The 16,056-nt window shown below is 36.6% G+C and overlaps 1 pseudogene; it reads right to left on the bottom strand.

The window, feature by feature from the left end:
* Positions 1-16,056, bottom strand: part of LOC109074884 — a 51,475-nt pseudogene that overhangs the window by 12,504 nt on the left and 22,915 nt on the right.

The following is a 16,056-nucleotide window of genomic DNA, read 5'->3' on the forward strand; positions in this document are numbered from 1 at the left end:
GGCTTCAAACTTGTGGATATAGATGTTAGAATGCTTTACTGATATGTGAATATAGTTTATAAACAGAGTACAAAACTAGGAACATGATAAATTCAGTGTATGAGTTTGTTAGGTCAGGTTAAAAATTAAAAGAAAAAAAAAAACAGTTTGATAGAACAGTGTTCTGTTCAGTCTATTACCTGCATTTCCACATCTGTCACACTCTTTTTTCTCCTTTGTCTGCGTCTCCTTAAGGGATAAACTGAGTCTGAGAGGACCACTGTCACTCGCATCTGAGGTTTCTGGACCACATCTAAGTTCTGGCCGAAAACGCTAATTACACGCCCTCCACTGTATAAATGTGTAAAGGAAGAAATGTTAAAGATTTTCAAGAAAAGAAAAAAAAACTGAAAGTTTTGCACAATTTAACGTCAGCCAGGCAAACATCTTAAGGTCTTAGAGAAAGTACTCAACACACACCCGATAAAGCTGTTAGAGGGCATGGCATGTGTAATGTTGGGGTCAGGGGTATAGTTGTAGCCATTGCCATGGAGATGTCGCTCAGTGTTTCCATACCGCACAGTCACTCTGTGTTCTCCTGTCCTGATACTAGCGCCAGTCAGACACTTGATAGTTTCCTCCTGAACACTTGATATTCTGCAGAGGAAAAGAAGAACATAAAGAACTTCCTAATCACAGACAATACTCATATTACACCAGTCTACAGCACACAGTTTTCCACAGTGATACATAGTACTTACAATGAACAAGGCACATTCCCTAGTAGGACACTGATATCAGTAACACGACCAGTCAAAAGTTTTCTGCCTTTGATTGTCAGAGTTGTTCCTCCTGCCTGTGGTCCTCTCTGAGGAGAAACTTCTATCAGCTTCGGGTCTTAAAGGATGCAAGGTTGAGAGATACAATCAGAAGAAAGTCTGCATTCAAGAACAAAAGAATTACAGTTTTTTCTTCTGCAATCATCAAGCCAGAAGGAATTCCACAACAACCATTTTCAAATAACAATGTGCCAATGCACATAATTATCTGATGAAAAAACAGGAAATGGAGGGATATGGCATGTGGGGGTGGGGGGGGGTGTACAACATGATGTTTGTCATTTACAATGCTTTTATGTTGCGTCAAAGCACAATATGCCATAATCATGTTTTGTATAGAGTGTATCATTACACACTGAAATTGAATCTTAAAGGTGGTGTATGTGAGATTTTGACTCTACTAAAGCATAAAAATACCATAATATGTTTGCAGATATTTAAGAAACATTCTAAGTTAACACACTTGTTTATCTGAAAAACAATGCTACAGTCAGTTATTCTCCTTTGAAAATGTGTGTTCCGGGCTGGAATGTCAGTATTTGTTTTGGTTTGTGAAACCCGCCCACTGCCAGTTTACCCAGTTGTATTTCAGCACCCCGGGTTACCAGTTGGCGGAAAACACAGCGTATTTAATTTCATTCATCGCCAAGTGCTGTCGTTCCTGTTTGAGTCGTCAATCTGGCAACCTGCGTGTGCGTCAAGTCTGAGGAGGAGGTACTAGGTGAAAAAAACCCTCTCCAATATTTTGAATTTGGACTGCAATACCTAGTTCAACAACTCGGTGTCAATCCTACATACAGCACCTTCAACTTTGCTGTCTTCAAAAGTCTCATCTTTAATGCACAGGGGCAAGTTTTTAAACAACTTTAAAGGCGATTTTCTCAATATTTCAATTTTTTTGCACACTCAGATTCAAGATTTTCAAACAGCTGTATCTCAGCCAAATATTGTCTTATCCTAACAAACCATACATCAATGGAAAGCTTATTTGTATTTCAGCTTACAGATGATGTATTTCAATTTAAAAAAATTTACCCTTGACTGGTTTTGTGGTACAGGGTCACATTCAGGTAATGAGTGTTCAATATAAATATTATATAAATTGGATAAAAATAGTCCATACAATTTATGCACTACTCTATATTTAAAGTCTTCTAAAGCCGTAATGATTGTCATTATTATTGATTGCTTACACAAAGCTATCCTATGACTTCTAAAAAATTATAGGGAACACTTTTATTATATATTTGGGCTCGGTGGACATATTATTCCCCTTCTGTGTCCAATGGAAGATGGGTCAATACATTTTTTTGGAAAGACATGATAATAATATTGCTAGTTGATAGTAAATACAAGTTAACCTGGTAGCTGAATCTCTGACTTGACAGGCCGAAGCCTCCACCAGACACTTTCACTAAGACGTGACCAGATTTCTCCTCTCCACTTGCAGTAGTTGTACATATAATTCTAAAAGAGGGAGAGTAAGCATAAACAAATGTGTGAGACACACAGAAACAAAGCAAATGGGCAATTACTTCTTAATATGCTTTAATCAGTGTAATAAGTGAACTGCAAGTACTGTATATTGTAAAGAACAATGCTCTTCAGGTGCGGGAACTGTGGTTCTATACTATACTCCTGAAGCAGTGTGCTTTAGGGACAAGTTGAGGCACTCACATCAATGACAGTATTTGAAATACGTTTACCTGGAGGATATTTCATATAGATGTGGTATAACAGTGCAGGGCACACCCGCAACAGTCACAGACTGAAGAATATCCTGAGCTTTCTGTCCCAAGTTAGACCCAGAAACAGTTAAAGTAATGCCTCCTTCCACCAACCCAGACAAAGGCTCCACCTATGGACAGAAAACCAATCTTCATGGTGGTACAGGTTTACATTTACACTTACATATCTGGAAAAGGATTTTATCCAAGGTGAATCACATTGCTTTCAAATTATACATTTAATCTGTTCATGCATTCTCTGGGAATCAAAACCACAACCCTGGCATTGCTAGCGCTTGCTGCATCACCTCAATTTAAAGTTATCTACTGTAGAACTAATTTGGAATGATTCATTAATTTTCCTGTGTAATTATGCATTTAATTAATTATTTTTTATATTTATAAATATACATTATGAACCGAATGGTACAGCATTATGTTTTGTTGTAAGTCAAACACACTGACATGCAAACAGGTTCCACTCCCTTAGACTGTATGTGTGTGTTAGCTGAAGGGCCAGAATGGAAATAACAGAATGAAGAAATTAAAGAATAGAGATCTCATTAACCCAATCACAAGGGGTCAGTGTTATACTATGTTAAAAGAAAATACATTTTAGACTTGTGGATTAAAAAGTTTGAAAAGTTACAGACTATATATACACTAAAGAATTTGGCATTTAGTTACGTTTGAAACTGTTTAACAAACCAAATGAATGAGAGGGGCAGGACAGGTCTTTTCGATGTGTTTGGAACAGGACTCTCTGTAGACACAACTGGCTCCACACCACACACAGTTGTACTTCTGATCTGCAGTATGACAGTGGCTACAGTCCAAGTGCCCAACTGAACAGTTATATAACGTCACTGAAATAGTGAGAACACAAAAAATATCAGTTAGAACATAGTTACAATACAGAGAAAGTAGACTTTAAATTCACAGAGCGAGATTCAGTAACTACATTTTCAAAGAATTGTTTTATTTATAAACCTAAAAACACAAACAGATTATCAGGCCAAAGGCATGACTACACTTTCCACAAATGAGTGTTAAACTGGACAGAGGGGAGACAACAGCAGGAGACATTAATCGAGAAAATAAAGGCATTTTGTATGAATAACGATGTTCCATTTTCTTTGATCTTTAAATCATTTAAGTTTTATACCCAAGTCACTATAAGACAAAAGTGATCCAACAAATAGTTTACTTTCATTTCATACATTTAGTCTAACACTAGCTAGCCTCAACTGAGTAACAGCTTAATTTAAACTTGGGTAACATTTACATTTGTATACTAAATTAATGAGTACTGCTACAAAATCACAAATCTATATTTATATTTTTTATGGAATGTGCTTAGGACTTACAGCTATGTATATACAGTAATGGGTTCATTCAACAATAAAAAAAATTCTATATGTGTGAACCTGGACCACAAAATCTGTCATAAGTAGCATGGGTATATTTGTAGCAATAGCAAATAATACATTGCATGGGTCAAAATTATAGATTTTTCTTTTATGCCAAAAATCATTAGGATATTCAGTAAAGAACATGTTCGATTAAGATATTTTGTACATTTCCTACCATAAATATATAAAAATAAAATTTTTGATTAGCAATATGCATTGCTAAGAACTTAATTTGGAGAATTTTAAATGCGATTTTCTCAATATTTAGAATTTTTTGAACCCTTAGGTTCCAGATTTTCAAATAGTTGTATCAAGTTGGCCAAATATTGTCATATCCTAACAAAGAATACATCAATGGAAAGCTTATTTATTCAGCTTTCAGATGATTTGTAAATCTTAATTTAAAAAAATTGACCCTTATGACTTGTTTTGTGGTCCAAGGTCACATTTCTGTGTATTTTGCACAAACACAGCTCATCATGAGCATCAAAAGAATTATACTCACCATAAAGGTCAGTGCTGTCAATATGAAAAGTGTCTTTTCTCTTCACATACACCATGGCATTATACTCCCTAACTGAGTCTGCATAGGAATACTACAGAAAAGAACATCCGAGTTGAGTACCAATGATATCTGTAAACTGCAGTCTTTCCTCACAGAACCCACATGCATTTAAAACTACTACATCATTATTTTCCTCTTTAATTATTGTTGTGGGCTTTTGTCTTTACTTAGACAGGATTGTAGAGAAGGGACAGGAAACTGAAGTGAGTAACTGGGAGAAACACACATTTTGGATCATGTGCATTAGCTGCCTGACTGCACCTCTACCAAACTAGTATACAGTATACTGCGCTAGAGCAGTGCTTCTCATTCCTGTTCTAGCCGCCCCCACCATCTTCCTCATCAGTCACATACAATTAAAGGCAATATCTACAATTGTCATTTCAAAACACTCTTCACTGACACCAGCATTTTCAAGTATTTTCCAAAAGTTTCTCATCCACAGTGAAATATCAGAAAACATTAAAATCATCTCATATATAAAATGTAATAAAAGCTCACTGACATACCAAACATCAAAGTTCTCACACTATGTTTCTACCACAATTATTTTATTAGCAAAACATTGATAACACTTTACTTAAAACCTTCATAATTATAAAAGTAGTCTTAATGCATTAATTATGCCTTGTAATACACCTTATAATGCACTGTATGATCTCATGAATAATTTAAACCACAGTTATAATACATTATAATACTTATGTATTCATTGTTACACCTTTAGAAATTATATTGAATTAAAACACAAGAAAAACAAATAGCACAGTGCATTTGAAGTTTGGTTACAATTATTTCTGAAAAAGCTTTACAAATGTACATTATCAATACCGTACCAATGCATTATACATAAAGGCTTTAAGTAAAATATTACCAAAACATCTCACCACCTTCTGTATCCAGGTCGCACTTATTCAGCATTCCATGTATGACTGATCTAAAATGCAACTGCATCTTGCTGCAGGACAAAAATGCCTTCTCAGTGTATATTATGAGGGTGTCATAACAACATGCTTAAATAATGCTCACAAATCATGTTTTGTATTATGTTGTTGTGGTACCTGGTGAGCATGACAGTTGATGTCAAACAGCAAAGGGTTTGCCTCATTCAGCATCACATCTGCATCAACCACTACAGTATGCCCCTCGATCACCAACACACACTCGTATGCCAGCTCTTTATCCTAGGCACAAGTGTGTTTAAACAGTTTTTTTAAATGCAGACGTAAATTTTTTTTTTAAATCAGAAAGAAGTGGTTGTTTATTTATTTTTACCTGATAGACATGCAAGTTGCGGGCCAGCAGAGAGATTTTTCTCTGAGTTAGGACAGGTAGCAGAGAGGATCCTTCAATCTTTTCCACACATGGGCAGGCAGACGCCCCCAAATTTACAAATCTGCCTTCATCAGCCTGATTAAAAAAAAAAAAAAAAAACAGTTCAATTATATGTTAACACACACAAGCATGTATGAGAGTGTACAAATGTTATCGTACTGTCACATCATTCAGTATAAATGATTGAGGGAAGGAAATTTAGAGAATAAAGGATTTACATGACCAAATAAAATTTGAAGTAGAAAAATAAATTCTACTACTACCGGTAAATCTGCTGAGTCATACTGGTAATCAGCATCTATGTCTGTACTTCTCAAATGGAGGAATACTGGAGGATCACTGTCGGATTCTCCATCCCCTGATAGGACTGTAGCTGCAGAAAATGTTGCGTTGTCATTTTCTAAGTGATCCACCTCCTCAGTTTCCTCTGGAGCCAAATGAGCCACTTCACGGTCAGTGATCATCCTATTCTCTGAAGGCACGACAGGTGACACTCTCTCAGACATGGGCAAAAAGTCATTAGTTTCAGAATCAGACATGTTTGGTTCTGAATTTGAAGGTAAAACTGTAGTTTGGGTTTCATTTATCAAATTCAATGTTTCTGCCAAACTGTGAGGTGTGCTGGTAAGAAAACTATCACGTGTGACTCGCTCCATTAGTGGTGGCAATTCTATTTCAGCCAATGACGACGGCAGTGAAATCCTTTGCTCCTCAGCAGCTTCGATGACTGATGGAAACTCAGTTTTTACAACCACTTCCAAACTTGCAAGAGTGACCACATCAGTGTCTGTCTCCATCAGAGCCACTGATTCAATGTCTGTAACAAAAAGCTCTTTTTCTGAGAGGATCTCATCTAGCAGAGAGAGTGTGGAGGCTGGCTGTGCTATGGTCTCAGCTGTGGAAGAGGGGAGAAAGGCACTTGTGGGCGCAGCAGATGGCTTGAAAGTGGAAGAAATCTTAGTTGATGGTGTTGGTTTCACAGGTTCAGGAGAGGTTAATGATTCCAGTACAGAAGTTATAGTTTCAGTTATTGCAGTGGCAGTAGTCGGAGGTTTAGTATGAGCCATGGTTTCAGGAACTTTGTGTGTTGTGACTGGTGAGGTCATGAATGCAGCTCTAGAGGCTTTGGTTGCAGGAGGTAGGGAGGGGAGAGATTTTCACTAAGAATGAAAAGTGCAGGGAAAACCAAGAGAAACACGATGGTAAAATAAAGAGATGGTTATAAAAGGAACTATTACAAATTACTTTGGTACTCAGGTAAAGAAAATAATTTCATAACCATATTTTTACACTGCAAAAACTATTTAGTTATTATTTTGACTTATGAAACATGACTTTGAATTCTCAAGCTTTGATATTCCTAGCAGAATGCTGCAATGGTGGACCACCTAATTACAATGCAGTGCATGTAAACCTTACCAAACAGATATTTGTTTTATTCTTTTAAAAGTAAAATTAACAAATTACAGAAATTACTCACAATTCTGATAATTGAGCATTTTAGCCAATTAAATTGTCAATTTCCTAAAACATGACAAATTACTATGAATAAATACAATATATAGACAGCTTGTTTTTTTACTGATTTTCTGCAGTTCCTAAGATATAAATTCTAAATAAATATAAAATTTTCTCAAAAAATTCTACAATATCTCAGAAATTCTAAAATGTCAGACTGTGTTGTCTGATTGTATACTATCCTGCCCAAGAGCTTTCCTTATCTAATACAACAAATTCAAAACTTTACACTTGTAAATCATAACACATATATGTCTATAAACCTATTTTTAAAGAGGCAAGCACTTCATGATGTAAAATGTGTGAGAAGAAAAAGATAAGAACATTTTTTAGAAGTACATGCATAGCAGTTAAGAATCATTTTATTCTTAAGAATGTTTTGTGAATCTGCCCCCTGGTTCTGTGAATAAACTTGTAAAATGTATTTTGTTTACCAGTTATTCAAAAAACACAACACAACACAACACAACACAACACAACACAACACAAGCATAAAGAGAAGGCACTGCTGATGATGTAATAACTTACCTGTTCATTATAGATTATCAGTCCCTCATCGCACACAGCCTTCTGGGTACACATATGCTGGTTCACACACCAGTTGCATCCCCAGCGACTCTGCACACAACCATGGCAGCTGTGAAAGAAAGTGCATCCAAAATCATAACCCAGAATAAATCTTAGTTTTAAAATTTAAAACAAAGTAAAGAAAACTTTATTTTAAAGGGGTCATATGATGTTGCTAAAAAAGAAAATTATGTTGTTTATTTGGTGTAATGAAATGTGTTTGTGCAGTTTAAGTTTCAAAAAACATTATTTTCCAATTACTGTACATTATTGTTTCTTCAAAAACGTTGATTTTTATGAAACTCATCGTTCTGAAAAGCGAGGTGTACGCTGATTGGCCAGCTATCCAGTCCGTTGTGATTGGCCGAATACCTCAAGCGTGTGACGGAAATGTTACGCCCAATACCATACTGTGATGACGTGTCCCGGTGCGACGAGACAAAACCAATAAAACACATTACAATAGTCATTTGTAGCATCCAGTGGGGACATAATTACTGATTATAATGACTTATACTGTCTTTTTACGTGTTGCATCGCGCCGCACCGTGTAAACATAAAACCATGTCTGCATTTGTGATTGGAAAAACAACAATCAACAAGTGCTACTCTACACTGCTCAAAACTCGCACTGGAATAGTGAGTGGCAAATCCTTTACAAATGAAAATGTACTTACAGGCTGTGAGTCAGCATTATTCGTCAGAACACCAGCATGGTAGGCTACTCTGCAAGGAAACAGTCATCGTCCTCCATAAAATGCATTGCGCACATTTGAATATTTGGTTTGAACTGTTCTGGAACAGTGTTGTAAATACAACTTAACCTCTGATTTCTAGGTGTGTCCTCTTTTGGAAGGCCAAACAAAGTAGTTTCACTTTCACAATGAAACACACAGCGTCTCCACGACATGGCGGCAGTGGGAGCAACAATACTACAGCAAGAATAAAAGTTACACCTTCTTTATTTGCGTGAACATTTGGGTGGCGTTATGCAAATATTCCCACACAGCGATGTAGACATGTGGGGGCGTGTTTAAACAAGGCGTTTTAAGAGGGCGTGGATGATTGTTAAAGGGTTAGTTCACCAAAAAAATTAAATTAGGCTGTGTTTTACTCACACCTGAGGCATCCTAGGTGGATATGACTTTCTTCATATCCACCTTTTATAAAGAATATCTCTTTGGGTTTGAGACTTTAGTCTTTGCAACTTTAGGGATCTAATCTATTCACAAACAGCTTGTAACACTCCAAAGAGAAAGGAAAACTTGAAATCGCATCATATGACCCCTTTAAAACATGGATTTTATAATGAGACAGAGGCTTTAATTAGCAGGAATTAGAATTCAGTTTTTTTTGTGCCCACAGTATGTGCTGTGTTTGCAACTCACGGCATGCCTCCCGCAAGCTGTTTGACTGCTGTGCAATCATAAAAGGTGAATTCTTGAGAAGTCACAGCAACATCATGGAACCGTAGAGACAGAGTGACTGTAAAAAAATCTAATTCAGATAGAAGAAGAAAAGATTAGCAAGAAGAGATTCCTTAAGAGTCATGATTATTATAAAGCCATGATTGTGCTCGCTTTCATCTTATGTGTCTCACTGGTTCATCTTTGATGACACATACTACCAGCTAGCTTTGAACTTTCTGGGACTTCATCTAGCAGATGTGGGGGTTTAACTGATTTCAGCTGAAAATATTGTGGTGGTTTTTGAAATGGGATGAGAAGTGTCACCCTCACATTTTTCCATACTTTTATGACTTTTGTTCTACTGTAGAACACAAAAAATATTTTAAAGAACATAGGTCTAAAACAGAAGCAGATTTTTCAAAATCTCTTTTGTGAAGCAAGAAGTGCAAACAGGTATGAAACAACGTGAGGGTGAATACACTTTCATTTTTGGGTACTATAAAACAAATTTTGTAACCTCAAGCAATGTAATCCTAAAACTTCTCCCATTTGGCTAGAAGTGTTCCTCTGTCAGACTGGTTACATTATCAATACCATGCACGAAACTGAGTACTGAATCAGATGTTTCTGTGTCAAAAGGAGGACCGTCTTTTAGTGGCTCATGAAACACTAATACATGTTTATTTCTATTAGGTTTTTGATGTTTCTACTATTATGTTTTACTGGCCATGCCTCCTGCGTCAAAACAAATGTCTTAAACATACAAAACAAACGTGACAATTCAGCTAGCAATATTCTCACCTTGACCAGGTGGCACAGATGGTAATGTATATACGTGTGGAGAAGAGCAGGTGACACCAGACTCTGTGACTACAGCTAAACTTGACGTGTCCTGGAAGACACAAGAGTAATGCTCTCCTCGTTCCAGACTGGGAAGACCAGGGATTGATAAAGAGATCTAAATTTGACCAAAACAAATTTAGAGAGCTGGAATAAGAGACAAAGTCAATTTGGATTTGTAAAGATTGAATTTATGCTTTTTAGGCAGAGAGTTGGTTATGGTTGTTTGTAAGTTTATACAAATACATGCATCTCGTATTTTATTGTCATGTAACATGTACTACTGAATTAACATTTTAAACTGGATTTAAAAAAAAAAGTGTGTTAATATGTGTTACACACATTTCTCATCTCCTCTCGGCTGATGTTGGATGGATTGAGAAACGTCACACTGAGGCAATGTTGCTCTATGTCAAAGCTCCAAAGCCACTGATCTTTCTGATCCCCACGCATACATTCGCTACGAAGCCCACACCTGATGCACAAACACACAGTGTTCAAGTTCAAGTCACCAACTATTCAAAATAAAGCATTCAAGGTTCTTTTCAAATATGAACTTACTTCCCCTCAAGGACACACCAGCCACAGTATGGATCATGAGCCAACAGACAGGACTGACAGTCCAAATGCTTTTCACACTCTGCTACAGGCCTCTTCTCTAGCTGTGTGAGCACAGTAATAAAATAATAATTAATGAATAAAAACTACAGGGAAATACAAATAAAGATGAAATAATATACTACATATAGGCTCACCAAGGCTGTATTTATTTGATGAATGATACTTCACATTATTACAAGAGTCTTACAATAGTTTCAAACAAGTAAATGCTGTATTAGTGAGCATAAGACACCGTTTTCAAAAACAAAAAAATCTTTATTATTCCAAACATGTGTCCAGTAGGCCTAAATGTATACACATACCCAGATGTTTAATTCCATTATATTATCAAATATTTGTTACTACTATATTACCAATATTACCTAATTTGTAATTTCTGGTCAGAGAAGCGACATACATTTTTGTCATAGGCACAGTCCTGTTTATCAGTAATCTAATCAGAACACCTGATCATTTGTTCATGGAATGAAACAGATGGGAGTTTTTCACTCAGTTTCTTTTTCCTCCAGAAGATGCAAATTCAAGCATCTTCATATATAATGTTGCTTTTCTGGTGTCTTCAAGCAATATCATTAAAATAGTTTAAGGATCACCTTTGGGTTGCTGGATTGTACGGCTTGGAAAATATGGCCAAAATCCATCTCTTATTGGTCAGTCAGTTTTTCTGTCTACAGGGTTGTGATTATATTTCATTACCCTGAGAGACCAACTCTATTTTCATTATAGTCTCTGCACCAAACTGTGTATCCTGTTAATATATTTGTGTACTTTACAAGCTTGATTTTTTTTAAACTAAAGCCTTAGAGAATAGCACTGATCATGGCCTGCTAATTCTTAAATTAGTCCTGAGAATTTCTGGAAGTTAATATGAACCAAAACTGGTTGGTTACCAACATTGCTCATTCTGTGGATCACCAAAGAAGATATTTTGAAGAAAGTCAAGTTTGGACAGTTTTCATTTATGGCTGCACTATCTCTTTAATATTAAGGTTTTTGTTCAGTTTTGTTTAGTTCAGGTTTAACTAAAGGTGAAAGTAAATGAAAGTAATTATGCATGACCTTCAAGAATTGCTTTGTCAAAAAGTAACAACATTGGCACTACCAATTCAACTTCAGTAATTTGATAGTTACCATGTTACTTGTCAAGATGTATAGATGCTTCTCTTGATGGTCAAGCCTGAGCTCTCTGCTTATTGGTGTACTGGGATGGATGGAGATTACTGCATATTCTTCCACCTCACCTTTTGGGCCAAGAAACACCTGGAAGAATAACACAAACACACACACCTTCTGACCAAAACTGAGGAGGAATTAAAATATTTTAAATTAGGAGCATTAAATTAAAACTTCATAAGGTCCGATCTCCATATTTCATATGGTTACACCCAGAGACTACAGTCTTCTTGTAGGGATAAACAATACAACATACCATGAGAGAGCATTTGAGAAAGCTGAAAACCAGTTACTTTACAAAAATTTACAATCACAAATAACCATGTTCGTAATACAAATTCATCAACAAATCAACCTACTTGAAATATATATTCACAAATAACCTTTTTTATTTAGGGGTAAATTTTTAGATTTTTGTGCCCCTGAATATCTAAAAGACCAATGGCCATACATAGTTTTTAAAATAACATATTGTAATATCCATAAGACTTTGCCTATTTTTATAACAATGTTGCTCATTTATCCTAGAGAAAAGTGCATTAAAATATGAAGGTGCTATATTAGTGATAATCTTATGTACCATTTTCAGTCAAATTAGACACAAGCATCATTCTGGCTATAGACAACTAAAGGCGGCATAACAGGAGCCCAAATATGGGCTTTAACAAAATGGGCATTACACATCCCATACTGAGAAACCTCATTCATGTTATTGTATCAGGAAATAGTTTTCTTTGTGAATTCATCATACTTCTCCACTACTTAAGCTGCACTAAACGCAACCTTTGGGTTACAAGTCTGACCCTCTAACCATTAGGCCACATCTGCCCTAGTTTAGGTTTTCACTTAAATTTTTAGTACATTTAGTCTACATTAATATAGACTGTAACATTAGTGTAACATTGCTCCAAGCAAACTGTCACTAAGTTCAGTATACTGATATACAGTACAAGTATTCTGCGAATACATAAAATACTGATGACAATTTAAGGCTCAGGTTCTGTATGTTATTGAAATGGCAATCAAATGCACCTGTGAAAGACCATTTGTAATCATGCCCTTAACACCAGATGGTGGGTTTCTCATCAAAAAATAAAACTTGATAATTAAATATAATCTCATATTTACACATAGTTTCTTGTGATTCTGGAATTCCGTGAAACCTCCAAAATAACCAGCCTAATGCAAATCCAACAAAAAACATTTTCTGAAGTATTTTACCTCAGAAAAGAACTAAGAATAATGGAAGAATTGCGTACAATAAAGCACTAAAAAAATTATGGTAAAGCACCTCATTTCTTGAAAAAGTTTCTATACCTTGTGTAAATATCCTTGGGAATCTCCTAGAAAGGCAATAGTGTGTTCCTGCTTTACACTCACAGCAACAGCAGTGAGACGGACAGATGGACTGTCAAATATTGGCTCAGCTTCCACAAGCACCCGGCTTGCCATTGGACTAGGAGTGTGATCAGAGCCACAAGGGTAAGCATCCAAAGTGTTCTGTAGAGAGAGAAAAAAAAGTATCTTTTAAGGTATAAAGTCAACATAAATATGATGTTTTGCACACTGCTACACAGCTATACAATATAGAAACAGTAAAGACCATTTGTATATTTTATCTCAAGCCTAAACAAAATTACCCATAAAATTTCCCTATTGTGTTTTTGTTGTTGTTTTTCTTGAAATAAATTAATACTTTTATTCAGCAACAATGCATTAAATTTATCAAAAATGTCAGTAAAAACATTTACAATTTCTTTTATTTCAAACAAATCCTTTTTACTGTTTCCACATTTCATTTCGCAGCACAACCTTTTTTCCAGATACTTTTCTGAGTACGAAATCAGCAAAATAGATTAATTTCTTCATGTACAACTGAAGACTGGAGCAATGGCTGCTGAAATTATACAATTTAATTCATCACTGTGACGAGTGGGGCGGGGCCAAGAGCCGTGGGAGCGGAGCGAGGCCAGTGGAATTTAGTGATAATGAGTGACAGCTGCACCACTCACTGGTCTCGAGTCCCAGGAAGGAGCTCCGGAAGGATAAAAGGAGGAGTGACGACAGTGCAAGACTAGAGAGGACCAGGCCTGGACGTTTATTATGTTTTATGCAGCAGTCATCCGTGAGGGGCTGCTGCTTTACTTTAATTTTGTGTTAAAATTAAAATTGTTTGAATGCTCCCGCTTCTTTTTTCCCCGTATCTACAAACTTTGCTACAAATCACATTAAATATACATATGAATTAAATATCCCCCACTTTCACAAAGTGATCCCAAACTTTTGAACAGTAGAGTGCAAGTTAAGGTTCTTTGACCTTTTAAACCATACTGCCATTTTTCTTTTGTTCCTTTTATCTTGTTGCCTTTATCACTTTTCTTTTATCACTGTGTTCTTACTCTGATCTTTTTAAATAACTGTATGTCAGCTACCCTCTCCAGACCAGTTTAGAATATTTATATATAGATACACAACTGGGGTGGTGGAATTTGATGTCATCATAGAATGAAGCCATGTTCAATTATAGTTTTGCTTCCCCTAAAGAGGTTAACTTCTATGTTTGGGGCACAATGGTGACAGATTCAGGATCACACCTTGGAGGATTCAAAACTACAACCTCAGTTACCAACATAATTTAACCTCATAGTTATTTTCTACTGGAGAAAGTAGTCTCTGTTTATACCTGGAATTAAGATCTGTTTCATGAATCACGGGTACACAGTACACTTACTAGTTCAGTTTTCAAACTCACCTCTGGAAGATTGGCACAGTTTGATTTGACTTCATACTCAATGTATGCAACCTCTTTCCCATCTGCACGACCCATTTTAGTGTAGCACAGATCTCTTGTAGCATTGATATGTTTATCCACGTCCTCAAGTGAAAACACACATATTGCGGATTCTTCGTTTGGCCGACTGGAGGAGGCGAAATTGTTTGAAAACACCCCCAAAAGGACCTCTTGTTCCGTAGCAGTTGGGCTTTCTATTCCCATAGCCTTACCTAACTTTGGTAGGCCTACATGTAGAGCTTGTAGGGGGTTATAATTCTTTCCTCCAGCTGAACGGCAACTTAACGGAACTTCTACATATGAATAATACGCAGCATCATCCAAACACATACGGGAAACATATGTGCGATATTCTCTCGAAGGTGACTGTAAGTCCCTCCGATAGAACATGAAGTAAACATACGAGCGATGGGTAAATGATGTTACAAAATGGTGGTCATACTCAGAAAGCCTCCCAGCCACCACTAACTTTGAAGTTTCTTCATATGAGAAAACAGGCTCCATAACTAAGTTTCGAGTAGATATTGGGGGTTGGCTGTTGGTGTAACCCCGCCCCACAAAAAGTACCGGCTGTTGTTTCCCACGGCCTCTTGTGAGTGCCACAAGTCCTACCGTAGAGACATTGGGGTCATTAGCCACCACATACTGCGTATCTACAGGCCTCTCTGCAGAGAAAAGCACTTTCCCCACTGCATCCAAACTTCGTTTCTGACATATTCCTTGATGAACACTTCCACAACTGATTAGCTCCTGACTATAAGGATCCACAAGTAGTAGCTTGTTGTGGTTATTGGTCCATTTTGCCTGTGGGCAGTTTGTGTCACTAATTGGGGGCAGGCAGTCACGGCTGTCAATCACAGGCCCCGTCTCTTCCTCTGCCTCAAGCTGAAGATCAGAAGAAAGCTGGTAAAGCCGATCACGGGCGCCTAAATAGACCCGACCCAATTTAGGGTCAGGATGCAAAACCAGGTGTTCAAAGTAGGCGTCATTGCGCAAGAATGTGGGGTGATGGTTAGAAGAAGCAGAGCTCTTAATGACCATGCAGCAGCACAGTATAGCGAAAAGAGAAGAGAACACACACACCATCCCAGGTGGCATGTCAACTATTCTGAGAGCAAATAGAGAAAGAAGAAAAAAAAAAACAAATCAACAACAAAAACACTAAAAAAATTACATTATAATAACAACCCCAATTATTTAAACTTCAGTGTAAATGTTATTAAAACAACATAATATCCCAATAACACAAATCAAGAAATGATGTCACATATGTCATGTCA

This window comes from Cyprinus carpio, chromosome B6, assembly GCF_018340385.1.
Source record: "Cyprinus carpio isolate SPL01 chromosome B6, ASM1834038v1, whole genome shotgun sequence".
In the NCBI taxonomy this organism is placed as follows: domain Eukaryota; kingdom Metazoa; phylum Chordata; class Actinopteri; order Cypriniformes; family Cyprinidae; genus Cyprinus; species Cyprinus carpio.